This window comes from Cardiocondyla obscurior, linkage group LG24 (genome assembly GCF_019399895.1).
Source record: "Cardiocondyla obscurior isolate alpha-2009 linkage group LG24, Cobs3.1, whole genome shotgun sequence".
Classification (NCBI taxonomy): Eukaryota; Metazoa; Arthropoda; class Insecta; order Hymenoptera; family Formicidae; genus Cardiocondyla; species Cardiocondyla obscurior.
Genome location: NC_091887.1, coordinates 1,697,416 through 1,720,541, shown reverse-complemented (window position 1 = coordinate 1,720,541; position 23,126 = coordinate 1,697,416). Strand labels below are relative to the sequence as shown.

The 23,126-nt window shown below is 43.6% G+C and overlaps 1 protein-coding gene across 1 annotated transcript in view; it reads right to left on the bottom strand.

The window, feature by feature from the left end:
• Positions 1-23,126, bottom strand: part of LOC139111463 (discoidin domain-containing receptor 2) — a 137,924-nt gene that overhangs the window by 98,927 nt on the left and 15,871 nt on the right. The window lies entirely within an intron of this gene.

The window sequence follows — 23,126 nt, the reverse complement described above, 5'->3', positions numbered from 1 at the left end:
CCGTGTACCTGCGCTCGCGGATGCCGTGGAGGATCCGGCCCTTTACGCATGTTCGCCTACTTTACATCCCAGTGAGTAATGCGCGACGGTCCCGGCATTAAAAGCGCCTCGGCAACGTCGGCTTACGCCCGGAGGCCGCGGGCACCGGCGACCGTCGTGGAAACCGTACGACCGGATGATAGACGAGCGGGTATAATAGTAATAATACCCCATTAAAGCGGCCGTTAAAAAAAATCCTGCGGCGTCGACGGGGGTGATTACGCGGACCGGGCCCGTCCTCTCGGGCGCGCTTTCATGACGCGAACGAGTCGCGCGATAGTGAAAATTGCTCCCTGCCAAATTGATATCTCGGATCGGCAATTATCGACGCGACACGCAGCCTGAGCGTTATTTTCAATCAATATTTTATGCCGCGCCTCGTAAATTCAGGCATATAGATGTTATTTTACAGTAATGACGTAGGCGTGATAATAAACGGGAGGGATAGGGGGGGGGGAGAAATATTAAGTGTACGTCGAAGATTTTTCGTCTTCACTCTGTTGAAATAAAAATGGCACACGTTACAGCTGGGTTACCGATAAATCAAAATCGTCGGGACCCAGATTTTTTTTATGGCCACCTTTGACATACGAGAAGATGCAAGGAGAGCGGCCCATATGGGAATTGCGCATATGATACGAATATGTGATCGGATCATCCGTCGTTTGTCATTTTTATTGTCATATGAGAACTGTGCTAACAAGTGTGTCTCTCATATATACATATATCAGGAGATAGTATGTCTTACTTTTGCAAAATCTTTATTTATCGTATAAGATATTATTTTCTGAGAAAGATCTGATTTTTAACGTGATAATTTATGATTGAATTATATAATGAATTAATCTCGCTGGGTTTTCTTTTTCCTTTATTTTTTCTGTTTGTCATTGTGGTGCAATAATTTCAGAATTTTTTTTAACGTAATTCAAACAGAACTTTCAATTTAAAAAAATATGAAAACTACAATATTTTTCTGAATTATACTTAACCGATATTGAATAAGTATCATATCACGCAAATTGATTAGTTATGTCACTTTTAAAGAGAATTATTAAATCTGATATTTATTTGAAAAATAAAATTGTAATTAATGAAATATATTGAAAAAAATGTAGAAAAGTATTCGGCAATATAGAAATCAATTTAAAAAAATTGCTGTTTATAAAAAATGTGAAAGGGACCAATAATAAATTGATTTGTGTACGTATTCCCTTGATTGAAACGCACGGGCGGAAGTACATTTTGCTCTTCAAATAAATAATAAATTTAATAATTCTTTTTAAGCGAAATTTCATGTTGAAAATTTTCGAAAATAACTCAGTCGTACGAATTAGTCGTACTTTTAATCTATAAACGCAGGTAACGAGTTTTCTTTGAAATACCTTTCAAGCGTTATCTCGCGCTAAACGCCACGAACAAACGAAATCCCTTTCGGTGGATAATTAGCGATCGCTTAATGCGACGCGTTTATTTAAAATAGAAATCGTAATGAGAAGAGACGAGAAATTTTTTTTTTCCTCGTCTCGTTACAGTGTTAACTGTCGCTCTGGATTTCACGCTGATTTAGACGTAATGTAGATTATTTCCAGCGAAAGATTGAAGTAACGTATAAATTGTCGAATCGCGTGACTTCTGCGACAGAAAATGTACGGCCGTTTATCAACGATCCTTTTTTTCAGAATCTGCATACACGTGTTCGGAAATATATTGCGTCAGGGATATCAAGTATCGCAGTTTTTCGTACGATATCGTTTGCGTATTATCTTTCCGTCTCAATGCAATAAAGTATGCATCGCGTGAGAGATTAAAGTCAGGAGTGCCGTGCCAAATGCCGTGCGATTGCCGTATTCTGATTAGTCCGCGCATGATCGTAATTAACCGTTCTTTTCTTTTCTTTTTTTTTTTTTTTTCTTTTCCACGAGCGTTGTGTCGTGTGATTCTAATCAAGGATTTTTGTTTGCAGGAAAGAGCTGGCTAGGCGTCAGGCAACAGCAGAACTGCCGCTGGGGTGAGTAAATTATTTTTCGCTTATTACTTGTTACTTATAAAATTAATTACTTGTAAAAAAAAGAAAAAAAAAGGTCGAAACAGTCGAAAACGCGCGTGATTATTTCTTGAAATATATATTATTTTAAATTCCGTAATATGTAATTTGATGCTTGTTTTACGGATTAATGCATCTGTAACTACGCGTTTGCGAATTATCCGAAAATTAAACAATTTTTATTTCCTTTATTTTAATTCGTGATAATAAATTTGTAAAAAAAAAAATAAAGAAAAAAAAATAATAAATACGCAGATAAATTATTTTAAAATTTCTAATTTGTGATAAACTGTTAGTTTTTATCGTAAAATATTTACATAACTGAATAAAACAATTTTATTAAAAAAAAAAAGATGAAAACTTCAGCTCAAATCTTTTTTTTTCTTTTGTTTATAACGTTTTAATTTTATATTATTGAGATAAAACCGAGTTTTATCATCGCTTTACAAAATATAAACGTTCGTTGCGTCACGTACGTCTTCAGCTAGCGCTAGAAAAAGATCGATTTACAATGTGTTCCGGTATTAATCCTAATGGAGATCATTTCAATCACATTATCAAACAATTGTGCATCCAATATGTATACATAACGATATATTGTCCCGAATGCAGCGGGATTAATTTTGCTTTGCGGTTTAGTGGTAATATCGAGCATATCGCCACCTAATTTACTAATTGAAGAATACCATAGTTTAGCCACATTCGATAACAATAGTTAGCACACAATGACCATCGGTTATTGGCTGCGCTTTTCTCACAGAGGGGGTATATCTATTAATGCCTTTACGCTTCGCGATCACACGCACTTGAAAGCTCTTAATGCATACAAAATAGAATTTGATTCTGCATCGCGATTTATTTTCTAAAATGTTAAGCTACGCGCACGCAATTATACGTACAGTTGCATAAACAGCTCGGATTATAAGCAACAAATTGTACGTGCCGTAACACGGGAATCAACTTCGCGTACGTCCCATCGCTCCGGAATAATTATCATTTAAATTCTTTGCGATAATTGTTGTTTATAATTAGTCGTAGATTACCGTTGATAAACGGAGTTACGTAAAGAAGTAATTTTTTATTTTTTATTTTCACCCGTGGGGCCGTGACTTTTAAGTTATCGTAACTCCTGCTCGGCGCCGAAGTAAGTACAGCGCACAACTCGGCATTGTTGTCTCAGAGTCTCGCATTACACGTCTGCTTTCCTCCAAGAAGTGTACCTACTAATTACTCCCTGCGTCAGTCTCCTCGTTAGCTTTAGACGAGTGCAATGTGTATAAAACGGAGAGGAAACGTCGGATAAAAGCGTACCGTATTAGCCCGGTTGATCGACGCCGAGTGTCGATGAAAATTTACCGCGCGATGACTCTTTGTATAAATAACGGAGTCGTGTTATCCGCGTTAACTAAATTCCTTAATTTATCATATCGGGATTTATTATTCGGGACGAAACGTCGCGACTGTCGAGAGCGCGCCGGTAAACGTGCCGACCGCGCGGTGCGACGCGATCTTATAAAGAAAGTACTCGTAATTTTTCTCAATTAATTATATCGTCGCGTAGTTAACCCATTTAAATACAATCTGCATTGCGAGTTGCAAATCGTGCGAATTGCAGACGCGCCAGCGTCGTCTTTCGCAAAATTGAATGTCGGATGACGGAAGCAAATAGGTTGTCCACGAGAATACCTTCGGGAAAGCAAATACCGGCAATCACTGGCAATCGAGATAACCAGCGATCTAACACGATTCTCTCAGTTTACAATTACTCGCTCATCCGACTCGGTGTTGACTCTCGGCGATTGTTTCCTTCAACAAGTGCCTCTCCTAATTACTCGTCGACCGAGAGTCCTCGTTAGAGTTCCTCGTAGACTCCGGAGATGGAGACCGGTAGTAAAGGAGCAGTCGAGAAAAAAAAAAAAAGAAAAGAAAGAAAGAAAAAAAAGAGGAGACAGTTCGCGGTAGGTGGAGGCAAGGCGGACTGTGAATCAGACCGGAAGACACGACAAAAAGAACCCGGCGGGGAAGGAATGAAAAGCGAGAATGCGCGCGGTCGGGCTCTCGTATCAACATAGATTCCTTAAATTCTTCTTTTCACTTCGCCGTCAATTATGACTGACGCGTTCGCGCGAGATAAACGAGCGTGTGCGAGGAGAACGAATAACGCGGGACGAGCACAAATTTGACATTTTATTCTACGAAGAAAACGCGCGTCTACATTTTGCATTTCTGCTCTTCTTTTTAAATCACATTCGAAATAAATTTACGTCGTACGAGTCGAGATTAAAAAAAAAAGAGGAAGAGAAATATATTAAATTGAAATAGAGTATACAGTTGTAATATTTAAGAATCATATCTTTAAATTGAAGTAATCACGTATCACGCTCCATCACGCATTTGAGAGACAATAGATAGGACATTGCGACGCGTAATCGATTAGATGACATTAATAGTGGACATATATGGGCGCATACCATCGCTAATGCCATTTGTAGGCTCTAACATCTTGCGAGTCTAAATATAATCGATAGATAGGGTCGCATATTGCGGGAGGGAAGGTATTCTGATGCTAACGATAAGTTAATGATCAAAGTAATTTCAGTTGCAATTGTTGCGTCTCGGGTAATCGTCGAAGGTACTCGATGCGAGGATAAAAAAGAGAAATAATGTCGCGCAATATCGAAAGGAGGCGAAAGTAAGGGCAGGAATGAATACACATCGGTGTCAAAGCTCTCCAGAAAGGGCCGCCTTTGTCGCGTCCCTCGAGACGCTACTTTATTAAAACTGACCCTGCGGAAACACTTAGCGGCTCGACTGGCGGCTCAAGGCGGTCTGAAATACAGCTCGGACATGTTCTTTCAATGACGGGCACTTGGCGTTTCTTTCAGTCTGCTTTCTCTCCGTTAGACCGGCACGTCGATGTCATAATATTTACGGCAGTTAGCGAAACTCCGTCGCGACCTGTGTATATATAAATCTGACTTCAATTTCGATTTTAATCAGCTCGCGAGACTCCTCAGAAATTTTAATGGGATCATGATCTCATTACCGGGTAACATTAAAAGTCGCGCGAGCGAGCTTGCACAATTTTTCGTATCAATAATTATTTGCAATTATATTTTTATTTCACCGCGTCTGCATTAGCGTACGACTCGACGTCTCGCGATGATTTCTGCGCTTTCACGGGTTCTAAATAATTTCGCGTTAAGAGCTTTGCGAATTTCTTCGGGTCGTCCCGATGCTTTCGAAACGGAAAAAAGAAAAATAAGAAAAAAAAAGAAGGATGTATAAGCGACGTTTACGGCCAAAAACGCGAAGTTTCGAGGCGCGTACGAAACGTGCGCCGACTTAAACGAGCTTTTATGACGTGTATAGGAAGTCTCGCGCGGTATGCACAGTACTATCATACTCGAAGGCACGACTCGGCTGCCCTTTCTTGGAAGCGCGAGGCAATCTCGAAGACGCTTCCACTACTTTATCTGCGCATTCACGGGTATGACTGTGAAGACGTGGAACGGGCTGTATCGAATGTCCCGACTTGGGCTGATTGCCGCAATACCGGGAAAAGGCTTAACGAACGGATTGTTGCCTCGTCGGGCGCCGGAGTGTGTGACCGTCACGCGGGAGGATGAATGTCTGACAAGTAATAAAGCGTATTCTTTTTTTTTTTTTTGCCCTCCTCCCGTCCCTTCACGCCCGGAGAACGCGCGGAGATACGACTGAGATATGCGCAACGACGTATCTCCGCGTTGAAGCGCACACCGCGAGAGAGAGAGAGAGAGAGGAAAAAGAAAAAAAAAAAAAGAACGAACTTTGAATTATATTCCGGCAAAGTGATGGACAGTGATTGACGCCATCAGAACTAAATTGTCAGACTCATTCGGCCATAATATTATTGAGTGATTGATATCGAGTGGATTACGCCAATCGTGAAAAAGAAAAAAAAAGAACTGTTAAAAACGAAACGGAATGAATGATATAAATAAATATAATCGCGCGCGATAGTGTATATAGAATCGTCGATGTCGCTTTTTAATGTTACATTGAATCGTTGTGTAATAATGTCGGTGCTGTCCCGACGGCCGATTGCAAAATGAATGAGAAAATTGCTTTACAGTAGCGAACGTAATCGTCGGTAAGCGTAACGTATCCTCGATATTGATATCGGATTAAGTAACTTTTTATACAAGCAATCAAAACTTGCGTATTGAATTCGCGGGGAAGGCGCGCTCGCGAATTGAAACGGCGCGGTAATTACACTCGGCATAATGCGCGAGACGATAAACGTACAAAGAGAGCGCGTTTGGTTATTAATTTCTTCTCGTAAATGAAGGCCTCCGTCTGTACTTTGACGTGCGCGCACTCATCCCTTCCGTGTATCGAGCACGGAAATACTTGCCGATATTGAATATCCGCCCATCTAACTGCGCATCCCGCGGTGTACGAGAAATTGCTTAACGAACAGGCTATAGACTCGCGTAACGAGGTACACTAATTCGCGCTCTCGTCTATGGAGCGCGCGCGATCCTTTAAGGAAGCTTGGCGGATAATACGCAATGCGAAGCTGTGTTGTATAGGTGAAAATTAGATTCGCGTTTCAACGGAGTGAATTATATACGAAACGAAAATCGAATCGCGGCTCTCTCTTTCTCTCTCTCGCTCACTCTCTCTCTCTGTCTTTCTCTTTCTCTCTCGTCGTCGGGCCGAAAACGTTTTCATTATTGCGACTTACCGCGCGGCGCGTGTATCTTGAATATTCATTTCTCTGTGTCGCTCCACAATGCGCTATTGTTGCATCCCAATAGAATGCTATTCATTGTTCATACGTAACGCTCGCGCGAATCATCGTGGCAGGGCGCTGCTCGTAAATACTGATGAATATGGGAGCCGGATACGTTTTCGAGCTTTCGGTGCAAACCTGATTTTTGCGCCGGCATGCAATAGCATTAGCTCTAATCCCCTTTGTACCGCTCGCTCCCGGACTCTCGCTCCGTTTTCCGAGATTGCGCAAAGTCTATCCGTAAACGCGCGTAAGACGGGGGAGAAGAGGGGCGGGGAAGCTGTGTGCCCGGCGAGGTTTACCGGCGAGGAAGACGTGATTACGCCCCGTTAATTATTTCGTTGTTGAGGATACGCGTGAAAAACACAAATCCGCTCGAGGGGGAGGAAGAGAGAGAGAGCACGCTTCCATGAAAAATTCACCGCTTATTTCGTGGATCAGAGGGAACGAAATGAGATCATCGCGGAGCCGGGATGAGATCGTAAAATGCCTTCGCCGCTGTAATTTTGCTTCGCTACTGATTAATGCCGGCTTCCGTTTTGCACCGTGACAAGCGCGCGCACTAAGCGTAATTGCCCGTTGTGTCAATCAGGCATTTCCGCGCGAGATGGTCGGCGAATGGATTCTTCTTCTCTTTTTTTTTTTTTTTCTTTTATCTTTTTTTCTTTTTTAATCGAAAACACGATGCCGGCGAACAATTCCACGGATACGTCGTCTTATAAATGACGCTACATCTGTTATCAATTTTCTAGTGAATTTATTACCGGCGTATTTTTTAAACGAACAGTCGAAAGGAACGAAATTTATTTTGTTGGCATTCAATATTATCGTCGAGCTCGATGCGCACCGGGTCGAGAGAAATCCACGGTCCAGTATTAAATTCGCATTAGACCTGCCGTATAAGTTCCTCCGTGTTATTTGTATCGGCGTATCGGGTGAAAATTCACCCTCGTTTCCGGAATAACGAGGCCCTCCCGCATTGTATCGCGTAACGAGTGCATAACGCCGGGGATGCGCATCACGAATATCGAATTCGCGCCCTCTCCATCCTCCAGCACGCTTACAAGCGGAATTGCTTAATGACGATACTCGTTCTCTCGTTCACTTAGTTTAGCATGATGCCAATGGGGAAACCGCGACATAAGTGGATGGTGTCCTGCGTGCTTCCAAGCCCTTCTATGGTTAAGTGCACCAAGGGCGGCTTGCCGGAGGGTGCAGTCACACCATCTACGAGTGGACAACTTGAGGGGGGCGTGACGATGGAGCCACGAAACTTATGGCTTTTTTTTCCCCCTCGCGTATTTTCCCGTTACCTTGTTTTCTGCTCTACGCATTTGTGAAACTTGATTTTATTTCTTTTACAACCGTTGCGCTATTTCGAACGTACATTTATTTCTTTGAAAGAGAGAAAAAAAATATATATAGTCGTCGCGATCTCTACAATTTTTTTATCAACATTTTTTTTTTCTTTTTTTGTCTCTTTAATCCGTTTGATTGTAAAATTTTTTTAAGAGTTTTTTTCAAGTTGAAAGATTGGGCAATAAGTAGAATTATACAACGTCGAAATCTTAGAAGCTGGCTTGCGAATAATTAGTTAATGAGTGAACGAGTTTATCGAGTGCCGACGTGAAACGCGCGAGGCGCTTAAGCCTCGTCATAATTACTTTGCTATTCCGAAAGTCACGTGAGCTTAGATGTATCTCCGGCGGATAAAAGGCCGGATATTAAATTGCCGTGAAAATCGTGAATCGCCGCTGAAAATCGTGCGCACGGCATAGACCGGCGAACGACATTTGCGTATGTAAAAAGTTACTGATATGGCACCGTTTGACGACATAGTTCGTTTCACACAGGATCGTTCTCGTTCGCCAACGTCACTCCCGTACGCCCGATCCCTCTCGCGTACCTCCCCCTCAGTCTTCGCCATTTCCTCCCACCTCTTTTTATCGAAGGTACGTGGACGGAGAGGTATATGCGTTGTCAGATCAAAAGCATGAAAATGCGGGGGGAGGGGGGGGGGGAGTCCGCGGCTGCGTCCGGCAGAAACAATGAAAGCAAATACGGGCAATGGAAAACTAGCGGGCACAAAAGAACGAAAAAGCGGTCATTGCGAGTTACAAAGGACCGCGTGGAAAAGTAACGTGGATATCCAGTTTGGGCAAACACGAGGAACGAATAAAAAAAGAGAGAAAGAGAGACGGAGAGAGAATGAGAGAGAGAGAGAGAACGACGCGATGGAGGGGAAAAGGGGAGAGAAAAAAAGAGAGAGAGAGAGCGCAGCAGACGTGCGCGCGTCCTCGCCAACTACGAGCGCGTGAGCGATCTCCGATATTGCCGAAAACCACCGACTTCGGAACCGATATCGACAGTCGCAGACGTTACCGTCATACGCCGGGTTTTTCCGGATGTCCAACGAGCGGAACGAGGTTGGGAATCGATTGCGGCCAGAAATAATCTCCAGCCTTTTGAGCTTGACGTCTCGGCGGCCGTTTTCGTAAAAGAGAAAGAGCACGACACGGTTATCGAGTTTATTTGACCAGTAAAATCTGCCCGGACGTGGAAAAAAAAAAGAAAAGGTAAAAAAAAAAGGAAATCCCTCTTTTTCGAATACACGACGCGATTGTAAACGCCGTTTACGTGGAAGATAGGTACCCGGGGATATACGCTTTCCGCGTTATTAACGCGAGATAATAAACCGTGTACGTAGCAGCGCGCCTCGCCAAAGCGAGCGACGCGGATGTGTGAATATGAGAGGGTCGCAGACGCGAAAGGTGAAGCTTCGGCGCCGTGGAAACGATACCCCCGGTCGAGCGGGGGGTGGAGGTATCGTATTTCGACGATATATTTACATATTCCGCGTGTATGATTGAATCACCGTACGCGCGAAGTGTCATAGTAAAGGCGATCATGCGCACGGATCGCATAAACTGCGATCATTACCGGAAGATATACTGATACGAGTAACCAAGGCACAGCTGCAACTTCATTACAGAATCGAGCTAATTGATGAAACGGCAAGGCGTGATCCGTTCCGTTAATACTCGACGCGAAAATCATCGACGCGAAAGAAAGAAAGAAAGAAAAAAAAAAAAAAAAAAAAAAAATGAGGGAAAGTTTCTCGGTGTAAAATTGACTTTCAACAAAATAGCGCATTATTTTTGCGAACGATGTTTTTCGATCGTGCTTCTCGATATGTAATTGGATTCAGTATGCGCGAAGTTCGTGCCATCTCGGGTATATACGCGCGCACATACGGTTTGCGTCAAAGGCACCGAAGTAATTGCGAAAAAGAGTTATTCTGCCGCCCGGCTGGCTTTCACCGAAAGCGCCGTCATCCCCCGTTCTCTTCCCCGCGCAGGGGAGAAAGAGAGAGAGAAAGAGAGCGAGAGGGCCGCATGGCATTAAAGCCTCGAACGTTGCTTTTCACCGAGATGCAAATCCACGGTCTTATAACTAAGCCCTTCTCGAACGCTCGCTACCTGCGCCGTGAAGGCTTCGCGAACACGCGACGTGCTTTAGGCGATTAACTCCGTATCGCGGTTCATTAGTCGTGCAGTTTTATAAAATAACAGCTCTCGGCGGGGCCCCTCTGCGTTTTCGATATTTATGAACGGCGGATCGTTACCGCAGATACGGGCAATATTTTCAGAAAATATCGGCGAGGAACTTCATTTTTTTTTTCCCTTTTTTTTTTTTCCCTCCCTTCCAATGGAGAGCGCGCGGCTATTGTCTCGCCAAAAATTCGCGCGAACCTTTTTGACGTCGTTGAATCGTGATAACTGTCTCGATCGATATATTAACTGGTGGAAACGCCGGGCGTGATAAACGTATGTATTCTTTTGAAAGGGTCTTCATCGGACCGTCGAAACGCGAGTGCCCCCGCGTTTGTAAAAGGAGATACGATTTTTATGTATATCGCGAACGATAAAATAACAGTAAAAATACCAATCGCAATCACGTATTATTACGCGCGGTTGTTTAGACCCGCGCCCGTCGAATCTTATTTTACGAGACGCATGTGACAGACCTCGTGTACCTTTATTGAAACGCGCTTTTCAATTGCGGCTCTAGGCGAAGGGCTCGAAGTATCGAAACACCGCGCGCACTCGTACGCAATTGCTTTCGAGTGTCGCGTGTACTTAAAAAAAAATATTCGGTTGTCCCGAATGTCTATTATATCCGGCCGGCCTCTCGCGTGCTCGCGACGCGAGTAATAATTCGCACGTCTGGCGATACAACGGTGAGAGACGCCGCGCTTTCAAACGAGTGAAATAAACGCGTAACGATCTCGCGTTCGATACGAAAGATATAGGTTTCTATACTGTACTATACTCTGCAATTTATGGTAACAGTAACAGAGATTTTACGTATCTTCTTTGGAGCGTTGCGCGAAAATTTTAGTCGCTTCTATATAATACGACATTGCAAGAAAATTAAATTAAAAGGAGTCCTTTTTTAAACGTTTAATATCGTTTAATAACTAAAATGTTTAATTCAAATATTTTTGATTAAATCTATCGCTGCATTAAGCTATTAAAAAATTTTTCTTTTTTTTTAATAAATTACTCTTTTTTTTTTTATTTTTCTTCTTTTTTGTTTCTTTTTTTTGGGGAATTTTGTTATCTATTAGTTCCATAATACGCATGTATAACTCGTTTTTTAATTATGACACTTAAATTGCTTGTATACGGGACGAACGCGGCGCGAAGCGTAGAGCATGTGAATTTAATAGAAAATCCGCACGACACATTTCAATAAATTAACGAGACGTCGCACATGCACCGGAAATGATTGCATTCGCGGATAGCATCCCGGGGTTTTTAAGCACATCGACCGTTGGAATTGGAGCTCAGGTGCATACCGTTCATTCAGGAAAATCCCTGCGAGGAGACGAGGCAAGTTTATTGCGCCTGTCGCGGAAAGAAGAGGAAAAGAGTGTAATCGCGCGAATACTGTCGATTCGTTTGGAGTCTCATATCTGAAATTGCTGTCGCCTCGAATCTATTATATCCGAGCTGGTGAGAGGGACCCGAGTGCCGGATCTCTCTGTAATAGAAATCCGTGGCCGAGTTCGTTAATTCACGCGGGCATACGCGAGAGAGGGAAAGTGGTAGAAGCCGAACTGAGAGAAAGGGAAAAGGGTGCAGGCGGAGATCGGGTAATAAAGGGGCGAAAAAGAGAGAAAGAAAGAGAGAGAGAGAGAGAGAACGAGGCAGAGAGCAAGAGGGAACGAAACGCGGAGGGATGAAAAACGGAATAAGAGATCGGCGGGAATGAACCTTGGAGCGCGCGCGACTACTCGAGAAGAGAGAAAAACCAGGGTACCTACGATTCCATTGAGCGGGGGCACATCTGCCGCATTGCATTGTGCCGCATGCCGCACTCATCCGCGTCATCCGATCTGCTCGACGCAACCTCGAGCCCCTCGAGAAGAAAAGAGCGAGCGAAATGACGAAGTAGATCGCGAGAGGAAACAAGAGAGAATATATGTATTGAATATATATATACTATATATAGGAGGAGAGAACGAGAGAGAGGAGTTGTTGTCCCCCTTTGCGGCCTCGTGCCAGAGTTATATCGTCATATCGTCCTACCTGCCGAACGATAAATCCGCCCGATCCCTTTCGGCGAAGTACCCACTCAGATTTATGAGGGAATTAATAGTAGATCCGACAAAAAAAAAAAAATATATATATATATATCGGCGATATATCGGTTACACGATTATCTGCCGCGAGTAAAATTAAAAAGAAAGACACCAGGCCTTCGGCTTTAACCAAATCTCGACTACGATCACGGCGGAGTGGATTTCTTGAAAATATTGTTAAAATCTTATTCAATGGTCATTAATACGAATCAAATGTTTCCAATATGTGAGCGATGGATTTTTTTATTTTATTTAATATCGCGAGGTATATTCCATCATATATCGTTAAATAATTTGACGTGAGTAAAGTTGCATGTGATACTGTCGTTAATCCGTTTACGTTCTATTTATTCTCATCGAATACAGATCGAAATTGTCGACGCGAATTATTCACGTTGAAATTTAATTTTACGTTTAATTCGATGAAAAAGCGGGAGGGAAGGGGGAGGGAAGAGAAAAAAAATCGTTCATCTCCGCCGGTCATCGTTGGCGCGGATAAAAATTGTTAACTGTTTAAACGCTCACCGCCGCAGTAAAGTGGTGTGATATATTCCTTTTTCGTGCGCAAGCAACGTCGGAAAATTGGACGGAGCAGGATGACGGAAAACGGCACGGTATAAAAGAGAGCGCGCCCCGCCCTTATAATCCAGAGTACATTTTTCACGCTGGCACGTTATATTACATATTTATGTCACGCTCGATGTCCGACTCCCTTCGCGTTACGTTGGATATGCAACAACTGTGCTCTTAGGACGCGGCGCCCATTAATGATTCAGCGAGCCGAACAAAATATGGTGCTTGAATTTGTTCATACCTACGTAAAAGAGAGAGAGAGAGAAAGAGAACCGAGCAAAAAAGGCACCACGCGAACATAGGTTTCCGAAAATTTCGACTCTTATTTCCATGCACGGTATGACAAATATATCACATTTATAAAAAAATACTTAAAAAAAAAATAAGTTACGAATTTTAAAAACTTGTATCGTCATTATTAATATTGAAAATGTTCCTTTGAAAGACAGAAATACTTATTTTTATCGCATCACGGGTTTTATATTTGCGAGGGGAGGGTGGTGTAGTTTCAAGATTTTTCCATTTCTCGAAGTTTATTACCATATGATTTAATCAACGAAATGCATCGGCTTTGAAATTTGATTAAATGTACTACTGCACTGCGGAATGCTTTTTCTCTCACATTGGCATCCAGTTTACCTTTTGTCATCCTACATTTCATGTAACTATACCCCGCGACAACACCACGTGCAGTCTCTTGTATCACAATATATGAATTCTCTTCCTCATTCCCACCGGGAATTCTGACTGACGGGGATGAGGATTGGGGGGCTTACACGCGATTACAAACCCTCCAACGAAGCCCTCTGGCCAGTTGGCCTACTTTCATATAACTTTCGACGTGCTGTTCGACCGTTTAAATCTGGCTATCCGCGCGAGACTGGGATATAACATCACCGGGCTCTATAAATCGAAGCGCAGAGTAGAAATATAAGCCCGCGCTACAAAAAGCACATTCTAAGAGAATACAAACATAAAAAAAAAAATTTTCTAACTAAAAAAATAGATTATTATAAATAACAAATTTCTTTTTCTTTTTTCTTTTTCTTTTTTACTAAAATTACAATCATATTTTGATTTATTACCACAATAATTTTTAATTCTTTTTAATGAGAGCGAATATTCTCGCGGTTATATTTGTCGCTTTCAACAACGTAAACCTTTTCTTCCTTTGTGCCATTACATTGATCATTTACGCAGCCGGCAGTGTAGGTGTAATTTAGAGACATCGATAATATTATAATATTATGATATCTACGCAGAGATTGGTGAATATTTTGATCGGACAATAAGGGTGATAACGATTGTCCCCGATTGCATTGTCTGGCCCGAGATAATTTATCACATCGACGAATTTATGGCTACTAGTGCGATGAGGGGGTTAATTGCGTATCCTAGTGTATGTTGAGTAGTTGATTCTATTATTCGAATAACGGCTGCTTCATTTACATGGATAATTAGGTAATGCGATATTCGAACCCCTCTCTCTCTCTCTCTTCACGTTACCGATACACCTGTATTTGCAATCGCGTACGAAATGGATAAATATCGCCATTTAATTAATAAAATCATCGTTACGGATTATTCCCGGCTTTCTTTGAGTCCGTTACGAATCAGTTTTGCGGGGATTAGATTACGTCCCGTGTGACGTTGAATTATTCGTTCCTTTAATTCGAATCGAACACGGATATCCCATCGTGTCCGCGTACTATTCGTGAGACAATCAATAATGTAACGGCGAGCCTAGACTAAAAACAATCGCCAATGAAAATGTCAATAAAACTATCTGAGTATATTAAAATATAATCGGGGGGGAAAAGAAGTCACTTGTTACATCCGTCGTAACGTGAGAGCGTCCCCGAGTAATTAATTCGTCCGCGGCGTTACGTGGGAGTGGCGATATTCAATTCCCTTATCTGTCATCGGGCATTCGAAGAAAAGCGAACGCGATTATGACAGTCATCGAGTTTCTCGGTCACGACGAACGCGTGGAAGGGCCTCCCCCCCTTTCTGCGTCCGTGCACGCCACCGTGAAATCCTATCGAAAGGGTGTGCGCGCGATCACGATCGAGGGTCGTTGTATTCAAACACTCCGATCGCGCGCTTTTCACGTGTCCCGAATTTACATATAGGGTTACGGCTCCATTCACGGCCTAAATGAAATAATCTCGTTATGTAAATGGACGCGCCTGCTAGGCGCGAGATGCAACATGACGCCACCGTTTTTGTAATCGGCCGCAGGTCTTTTTTCACCCTCATCGTCGTCTTTCGCGTTACACCACCCTTTAGGTCCGGCTCAGGGAGTGGTGATCGAGAAGGCGGGGGGAGGAAGTAATGAGACTCGCCCTTAGTTCTCGGTGATTTTCAGCGGCCGGTGCTTCGCGGTATATTAACTATAAATTTTGCGCGAGGATCGACGCACATCACGATAGTGTCGTACGCTAGCCGCCGCCGTCGCCGCGAATGCCGTATCTACCTCTTAGAAGCACGAGAAGGAGAGGCGCGTATGCAAAAATGTGCGTATCTAGACCGAGCGATCTGACTCGCGTCAAAAGTGTGAATTATTTAAGTACATTGTTGAATAAACGTCGACTTTTGTGACTGGCATCTCGTCCGCCACCGACTTTGGAGAACGGTATCTTGGAATACGTCTGTTTCCTGTCCGAGAAACATGCTACGTGAAAGAATGATGCATTTAAATGGTCAAGCTACAACGCACACCGCCGCATACCGAGTTTAGATTGTAGAATGGGGAATAAAATAGCGAGCATGTTTTTCCACTAAGCTGCAAATATCGCGGTCGTGAAAGACACGCGTAAGAAATTTGAAATAAATTTCGGAATTATTTCGAATACTTTCCGGGGACTCCGGTAAAATTCAAAGTTGTACATCTCGCGCTGATAAAAAGAAAAAATTTGAGAAAAATCAGGTTAACGCGACCCTCTGTTCGTTTCGCGCGTTTATAGAAGTTGAAATTAATTACGTCGTTTGCGTCAAATTATTGCGAGAGGTAGCAGCGCGGGGCTTTTAACATTTAAGGACGGCGCAATCAGTTCGCGAGTGCAAGCGGGATATTAATCGAAGTTAGGCGCGATAACTCGTTCTTAAAGTGCGGCTTGGGTTACGCGCGCTCGCGTAATCGTCCGTCCGTGAATTGGATTCGTCGCGAGTTACGCGACGCTGTTCGCCCGCGCCTCGCGCTTCGCGCAAAGAGATGCGACGGGCTTCGTTATTCCGTGCATTCACAGCGTGAAGATGTCGCGGCTCGTCCGAGCCTTATTCGCCGACGTGGCGGCGCAGTGCGGCAACCGCTCCCGTCCGTGCGCGCGATTCATCGTGAATTAAACGAACGAAGGGAGCAATCAGCGATCCCGCAATAGAGATAAGACTCGTCGCGTCGCCGGATCTCGTTTGAAAGACGAGCGACGGGGGCGTCCGCGAGGCCCCGAGGACTGCCGCGCGGATACAGAACCGGGCTCGTTTCTCCACGTTATTACTCCGTCCGTCGTTAGGAAAATCTCTCGCCTATTGTTCCGGGTCAGTAACGGGACGGGACAACGAGAAACGCGCATTTTCCGCGACGCTCGCGTCTTTTCCCTCTTCCTTCCGCCCGTCGAAAAGGAGAGTTCGCGGGATAAATAAGTAAAGAGTCGTTGGCCTTTCCCCTCGCCACGAAAAGTCCCGTTTCTGTTACAAGGAGGAGAGATGCATATGCATAGGGCGCTCGCGAGGGACGTCATGATTCTTCGCTCGAATCGGACTGTCACACGTATCCCTCCATACTCTTTTCTTTTCTCTTTTTTTTTTTGCCGTCTTCTCCCTTCACCTTCTTCGCTTTTTCGGTTTATCTCGTTGCTTCCTTCTTCCGTTCGCGAGATAAAACAGCTCAACTCGGCTCTCGCGATAAGAAGGAAAAAGCCAACTCGCGTGTATCTGGTGTACTCGAGATTATTTTATCGCGGCCGCATTGCGATACACGTGGGATTTGCCTTTCTTTTCTTTTTCTTTTCTTTTATTTTTTTTTTATTTTTTTTCCTCCCCCCGGTGGACAGATACACCTTCGATAAAGCTTCGCCTTTTGTATCCCGTCGATGCGTAATGATATCGTCACTCCTTAATTCCGCTTCGTGTTCGAAAGGTCAGATTAAGTTTTAATTAACGTAATTGATTTAATTAATTTGCGTGGTAACGGACGCGAAATTTAATAACGGGGAAGTAAAAATTCATACGATTTGTATTTACACCGCGTAATAATTTTATTGATCCCGGTAAGCTTTATTATTACATTATAACTTCATTAGCCGTGTGTCTTATTAATGAAAGTGCATGCATGTCGTATACGCCATAATTACAGCCAATGGGAGTTTATGAATATTACGTCCGCTTAATAGGGATCAACCTAGAACCGAAATGAGGTCAGCCGTAAAGCACATTATTAATTTATATGGACGTAATTAATGACGGAATATGGATAACCGGGGGCATTATTAAGGAGGACAGGCGTAACGCGACTTCGCCGATAATCTGAAAAGACACGTCGATTTCTTTTTGCCCTATCCCGGTGCGCTTGATTAACAGGCAATTAATAAAGCCGATAAGCGGATATACGGAAAGTCAATTGGCGTCTGTAATTCGCGATAAATGGCTACGGTGATACTATAAATCTACGAGCGCGAACATTATATTGCGTATCGGTGATTGTAATAATATTGCACAAGGATATTCTTTATGTCAGTTAATACAATCCCGAGGTTTATTCGATTGAATTATTCCGCCCGATTTTATCCCGTAAATTGGAGCGATCCGAGGCGCCTTTTGGCCGAATTGATTTTTATGCGGTCATTTACATATTACTTACGCTGTAATATCGATTCCCTTCATCGAGCTGAAAATGGATCGCGATATTGGTTGTCACGAAATATGACGTTCGGGTGAAATTAATCTCCTTCGTTAATGGCAGGCAGACCGAAAGAAAGAGAGAGAGAGAAAAGGCATTCGCGCACTTGGATAAAAAATCTCTCGGACTCAGCGCGATCGGAGAACGCTTTACGAAAAGTGTCTTTCGCTCGGGAAAATGAAGTAATAATATCACGATAGCGGCCGGTGTATTAAGTCCCATCAGCGAAATCTCATCACATTGATTATCATTAACGGGCGCGATTAACATTAAATCGGCAGTACGCTTTCGTTAGGTTCTCAGAAACGATAGTCGACTATACGATAACGCAAAACTGCAGACGGAGCAGTACACTCGTCTCGTAACGCACAAAGGACGCGAACAGCGATGCACATGCGTGTGGACTTGAATAATTAATTAAACCAACGCCGTTGCCACATCTGTGTAATATAAAAAATTCTTTTATCAGACACCGTTTCGGTGCATTAATTATTTAAAGCGCAGCGAAACGTAACGAAGCAAACAATTCGTATTCGAGGCACGGCGTAATTCGGTGATAAGACGAGCCATATAGAAAAAGCGGGACGAAATTAAGAAGAGATCAAATTGCAAATCGCGAATCGCTCGGTCATTTACGGAGAGTCCATTCTTTTTCGCGAGCATCGCCTCCCGTGTGTGTAAGCGTGCATGTAAATTCCTCGACTTCCTCGCGAAAAGGGCCCCTTCGCAGAAACGAGAAAACGTGGTTGTACAGAAATTGCTTTGCCGTGTTTCGCCCGCGTATACGACACCACCCCCTCCTCCTTCTCCTCCTTCTCGTCCTCCCCCTGTCTTCTCACCGCCGTATATCCCGCCGTGCTTTTTCCTCTCCATTATCTTACTTCGGTGACTTACACTATTCTTTCAGTCGCGTATCTCGATGGGATTCATGGCGGAAACGTAATAAGATCGTGCTCGCGCCCAACGATATTTTCTACGACGGCAAACTCGTAGGTACGTTAGATCAGTCGCAATCCATTTCGTGCAATGTATATCGCATTTTTCGATAATCCCGTCGCGATGCCGAATATATTTTCAGCTCGCGAGGGGGAGGGAGTGCGTTTGTATAATTACGTCGCTCGCTTCGTTAGTGGTTGAACTTTCAATTTGACGCAACCGACCGATATTAATTTTTAGCATCTCGAGGTCGACTCCGCGCTCGAGTGTTCTCGCGTGTCGCGCGATAATGATATAATTTTTATCATAAATTTGATATATGCAGACATGCGAATGAGTAGCGGATGTCTTGGTGGCGCGGCCGATAAAAATTCACTTCGGAAATTCTCGCGATATGCCGGCGGTGCCTGTTTCTTTTGGGGAGCATTCATTCGGACAAACGCTTCGAACAGTAGCGATAACCTCGCGGTTTGATAACTCTTTTGATCCTCTCCGAACGAGAGCGCTACTAGGCGCGGACCCTTTTCGAGACACTCTCCCTACGGTTTTGCAGTCCGACCCGCATTTGCCTTCCTCTCGGCCGAGCCTTCTGCTCTTTGCCGCTTTCAAGGAATATTAATTACGACCGTTTTCACAAAAGACACCGACCGGAAGTTTTCGCCGGCTATCAAATGCAGAACAGGTTAATTAAATTCTCGCCGGCCGTGCGCGGTCTCCGCAAAAGGGGCCCCCGTGACGCACGGCACAATGCCGGGGTCAGAATGCCACAGGGCACTGTTAATTAGGCATCGCGATGAATAGCATTGCGATATACATCCGAAAACACTTCTAGTCACCGCCGTGGCATCTGTCGTCTGTCCGCCGTAGAGTAGTTCCAGAGAACTCGCGTAGCTCTGACGCTCGTATAAATTAATTAAAACCACACGTAGCTCGAAATAATTTAGGGTAAAAAAAGAATAATGATATACAATTGCTAATAAGAGTCAAAGCATATAATTTCAAACTCGTAATAAATTTTAAATAAAACCAAGAACGCAGGAAATATATATATATATATATACGTATGCAAACAGAAATGAACCATTCCTAATGACACAAAAAAAAAAAAAAAAAAAAAAAAAAAAAAAAAAGAAAATAAAACAATTCATGCATTAAACTGTCACGTAACGTAACAATGCAAACTAGTATATGGTTTTATAATGTTTTATACGACTGGGTATTTTATTTGGTAATAGAGAACATGTGTACGTATATACATATTGCTCCCTTTTTTTCCCGTGCTGCAGTCGCAAATATTTTCAACAATGCGAAAATTGAACTGGATAACCCAAGTCCGGCGGAGAGACTCGACTACAAACACAGGAGCCACGCGCGTTAGTTACGCTGCCGGGATACAGCCGTGCGCGGATGGCTGTTTTTGCCGGCGGCTATGCAACGGGCGTACACTGCACGCAGCCGCTGGCTTCTGAGCTAATTAGGCGATATCATCGATGCGCGGCCAATGAGGATTGATTTTCATGTATGCGCGGGCAGATCCGTACAAGCTTAATTGGGTAGAGAATGCCACCGCATGCAGTTTATATTGATCGGAATGTTCACATCAACGATGTAATCATATTTGTCCAGGCATGCTTTGGGAGCCCGCCGCGTCCCGTCGTGTTTGCTTAATAATTATGGATCGATTTTGGGACCGGATAATATTGACCCTCGACGCTGCCGCGCCGCGACCCTCCGCCGTGGCGCACGGGATGCAGTTGCCCGCGGTCCACGCGCGCGGCCGCGTGTAAACCGGAAATCACACGTCGACACGGACGTGCCAGATGCACGCGGAAACCTCGTCGGCACGCTTTTGTTCGAGGGAAGCCGGGTCCAGATTTTTTTATTTTTTTTTTTTTTTTTTTTTTTTTTTTTTATTTCGTTTTCGAATTAAGCCATTTCGACGATTTCGTAATGAACTTTACGTTTCTCTTTTTTTTTTTGTTCTTTGTTTCTTCTTTTTTTTCGCTCTCTCTTCCTCCACGTCGACCGTACACTGTTATAAATAAACCGAGAGAGGAACAGAGAGTGCGTGGACGCGATAACGTCTCTATCGGTGCGCTCAACTGCGAGAATCGTAAAGCGAAGTTTCGTGATCGAGAGATATTCCCGTCGTTGAGCACTGGAAACAGCTACTAAAAATGCGGCGGGTCGGTCAGGTTCGGCCGCGAGGACGCGGTGGCTTTTAATTAACGACATGGCGGAGGGACGACCGGGGGAGACTCCCCCTCCCCCCCGACACAGAGCGAGAATCCAGTGTCGGTGATCACCGCGGAGATATGTAACGCTGTGTACGCCGCGATGGTGGCCTATAAACCCCCGCGGGGATTACACGTGCATACGTGCGTAAACCCGAAGCTGAATGGCCGATGGACGGTCCGGCCCGTAGCTATTCCGTCCGTTGGAAATGCGCGAATGAACGGACAAGCCCATTTATGTGTACGCGGACTTCCGAAAGCATCGCGTGACACTGGCGAGCTCGCGCTCATTCGTCAAATTCCAACTGAAAAATAGCGAAGCGCAATTCCATTTCGAGGTCTGATTAGCCGGGCTGGTATTAACAAAAATGCGGAGAGAGAAAAAAAAAAAAAACAAATTGAATAAAAGAAAAACCACGCGGCTGTAAAAGCAACGATTATCCGGATGTTCTTTTTTTTTTCTCCTTCATTGAAAATAATAATAATATGTCGGCGCGCTCGGCAGAAATATACGTGTCTTTTTTAAGTGCTTATCGAATGGGCTTGATTATGTTAAATTATAATCCAAACACGTCCGGAGCGCAATTGCATTTTGTAGGCGCAACGATAATGGAGTTAGAATTGCTGATATTAAGCAACGAGTGCATTTAGATGTATCATCGCGTATGCTTATTGATCGACGATATATTTACTACCTGGATAACGTAACTAGTATCTGTATTTAACGCTTATTTTGCCCGGTGTACAAATAAATGCTGGAGGCCGGGATATATTTTATGACGCGCGGGCGCAAACCGGCGGGACATTAATTCGTTGAAATATAATAAATAGTATTTAGCAGCGTCGCGTCGGCGTATTATCGAAAAGTTGTTATTTCGAGTTTTCCGGCTCATTATCTCGCTAATTAAGATCGGAACTTGCCCCGGCGCGATCGCCGAGATTTACTGCGCTTAATTCTAGGACCCGGGTATATTATCCTATTATCGGGGGAGGGCGGCACTCGGGTGTGCGAGGGAGTAGTAAAATAACTTCTATAAACGCGCCCGGCACGTTTGTGTATGCCGTCTGGTGTTAAATGCCGAAAAGTGTTACGTGCGCATGGCAGGGTAGGTGTTACACGTATCCCAAGAGGTACCGGTGCATGTCGGGGCTAATTGATTCCCAACGACGACAACGACGAGGACGAGGACGTGCACGTGTCACGGGCACATATCGGCGCAGTTCATGTGCATATGCATATGGCGGGGCCGCGTTTATGTATATGAAGGGCGATTTTGCGATCCCGCGACGCTGGTAAGATATCCCGCGAATAGTCGCCGGTGGAATTTTAAATGCGACGCGCGAGTGTCGCGCGGAATTTTTGCTCCATTCGTACGAAAACCCGGGGCGTACATCGAATTTTAATTAACGCGCGATATCCGCTTGTCCGAAGTATCGCGATACATCGGTACACGCCGCGCGGTAAACGCCGAATTAAGAGCCAAGAGGAATTGAATTTAAATCGCGGTTTAATTGCACAATTAGCACGCAGCGCAACGTATCGTATCGGAATGCATCGATATATTATATTTCTGCGCGTGATGAATTAGAATTAAAAAGCATACGTTTTTTTCTTTTTCTATTTTATTTTATTTTATATTTTTTATATATTGCCACCGGTACAAAATTAATTTTTTAATCATTTTTTTTACAGTAACGTTCTTTGGCCACGCGAATATAATACATTCATTTACTTGGTTAATAATTTTTCGTACAGATTACAGTACGGCAATTAGTTTCAATTGTCTATTTTTTTTTTTTTTATACAATAACTAGATATTACAGATAAAAAAAAATCCTGGTTTAAAACTATTCGTGTACGCGTTTCACACGGAAATTAAATACATTTCCTTTAAATTAATATTCATAATACATTCAGATTATCAATTGCATTAATTTCTTTAGGTCGGATAAAAAATTGGAAATAATCTACATATTAA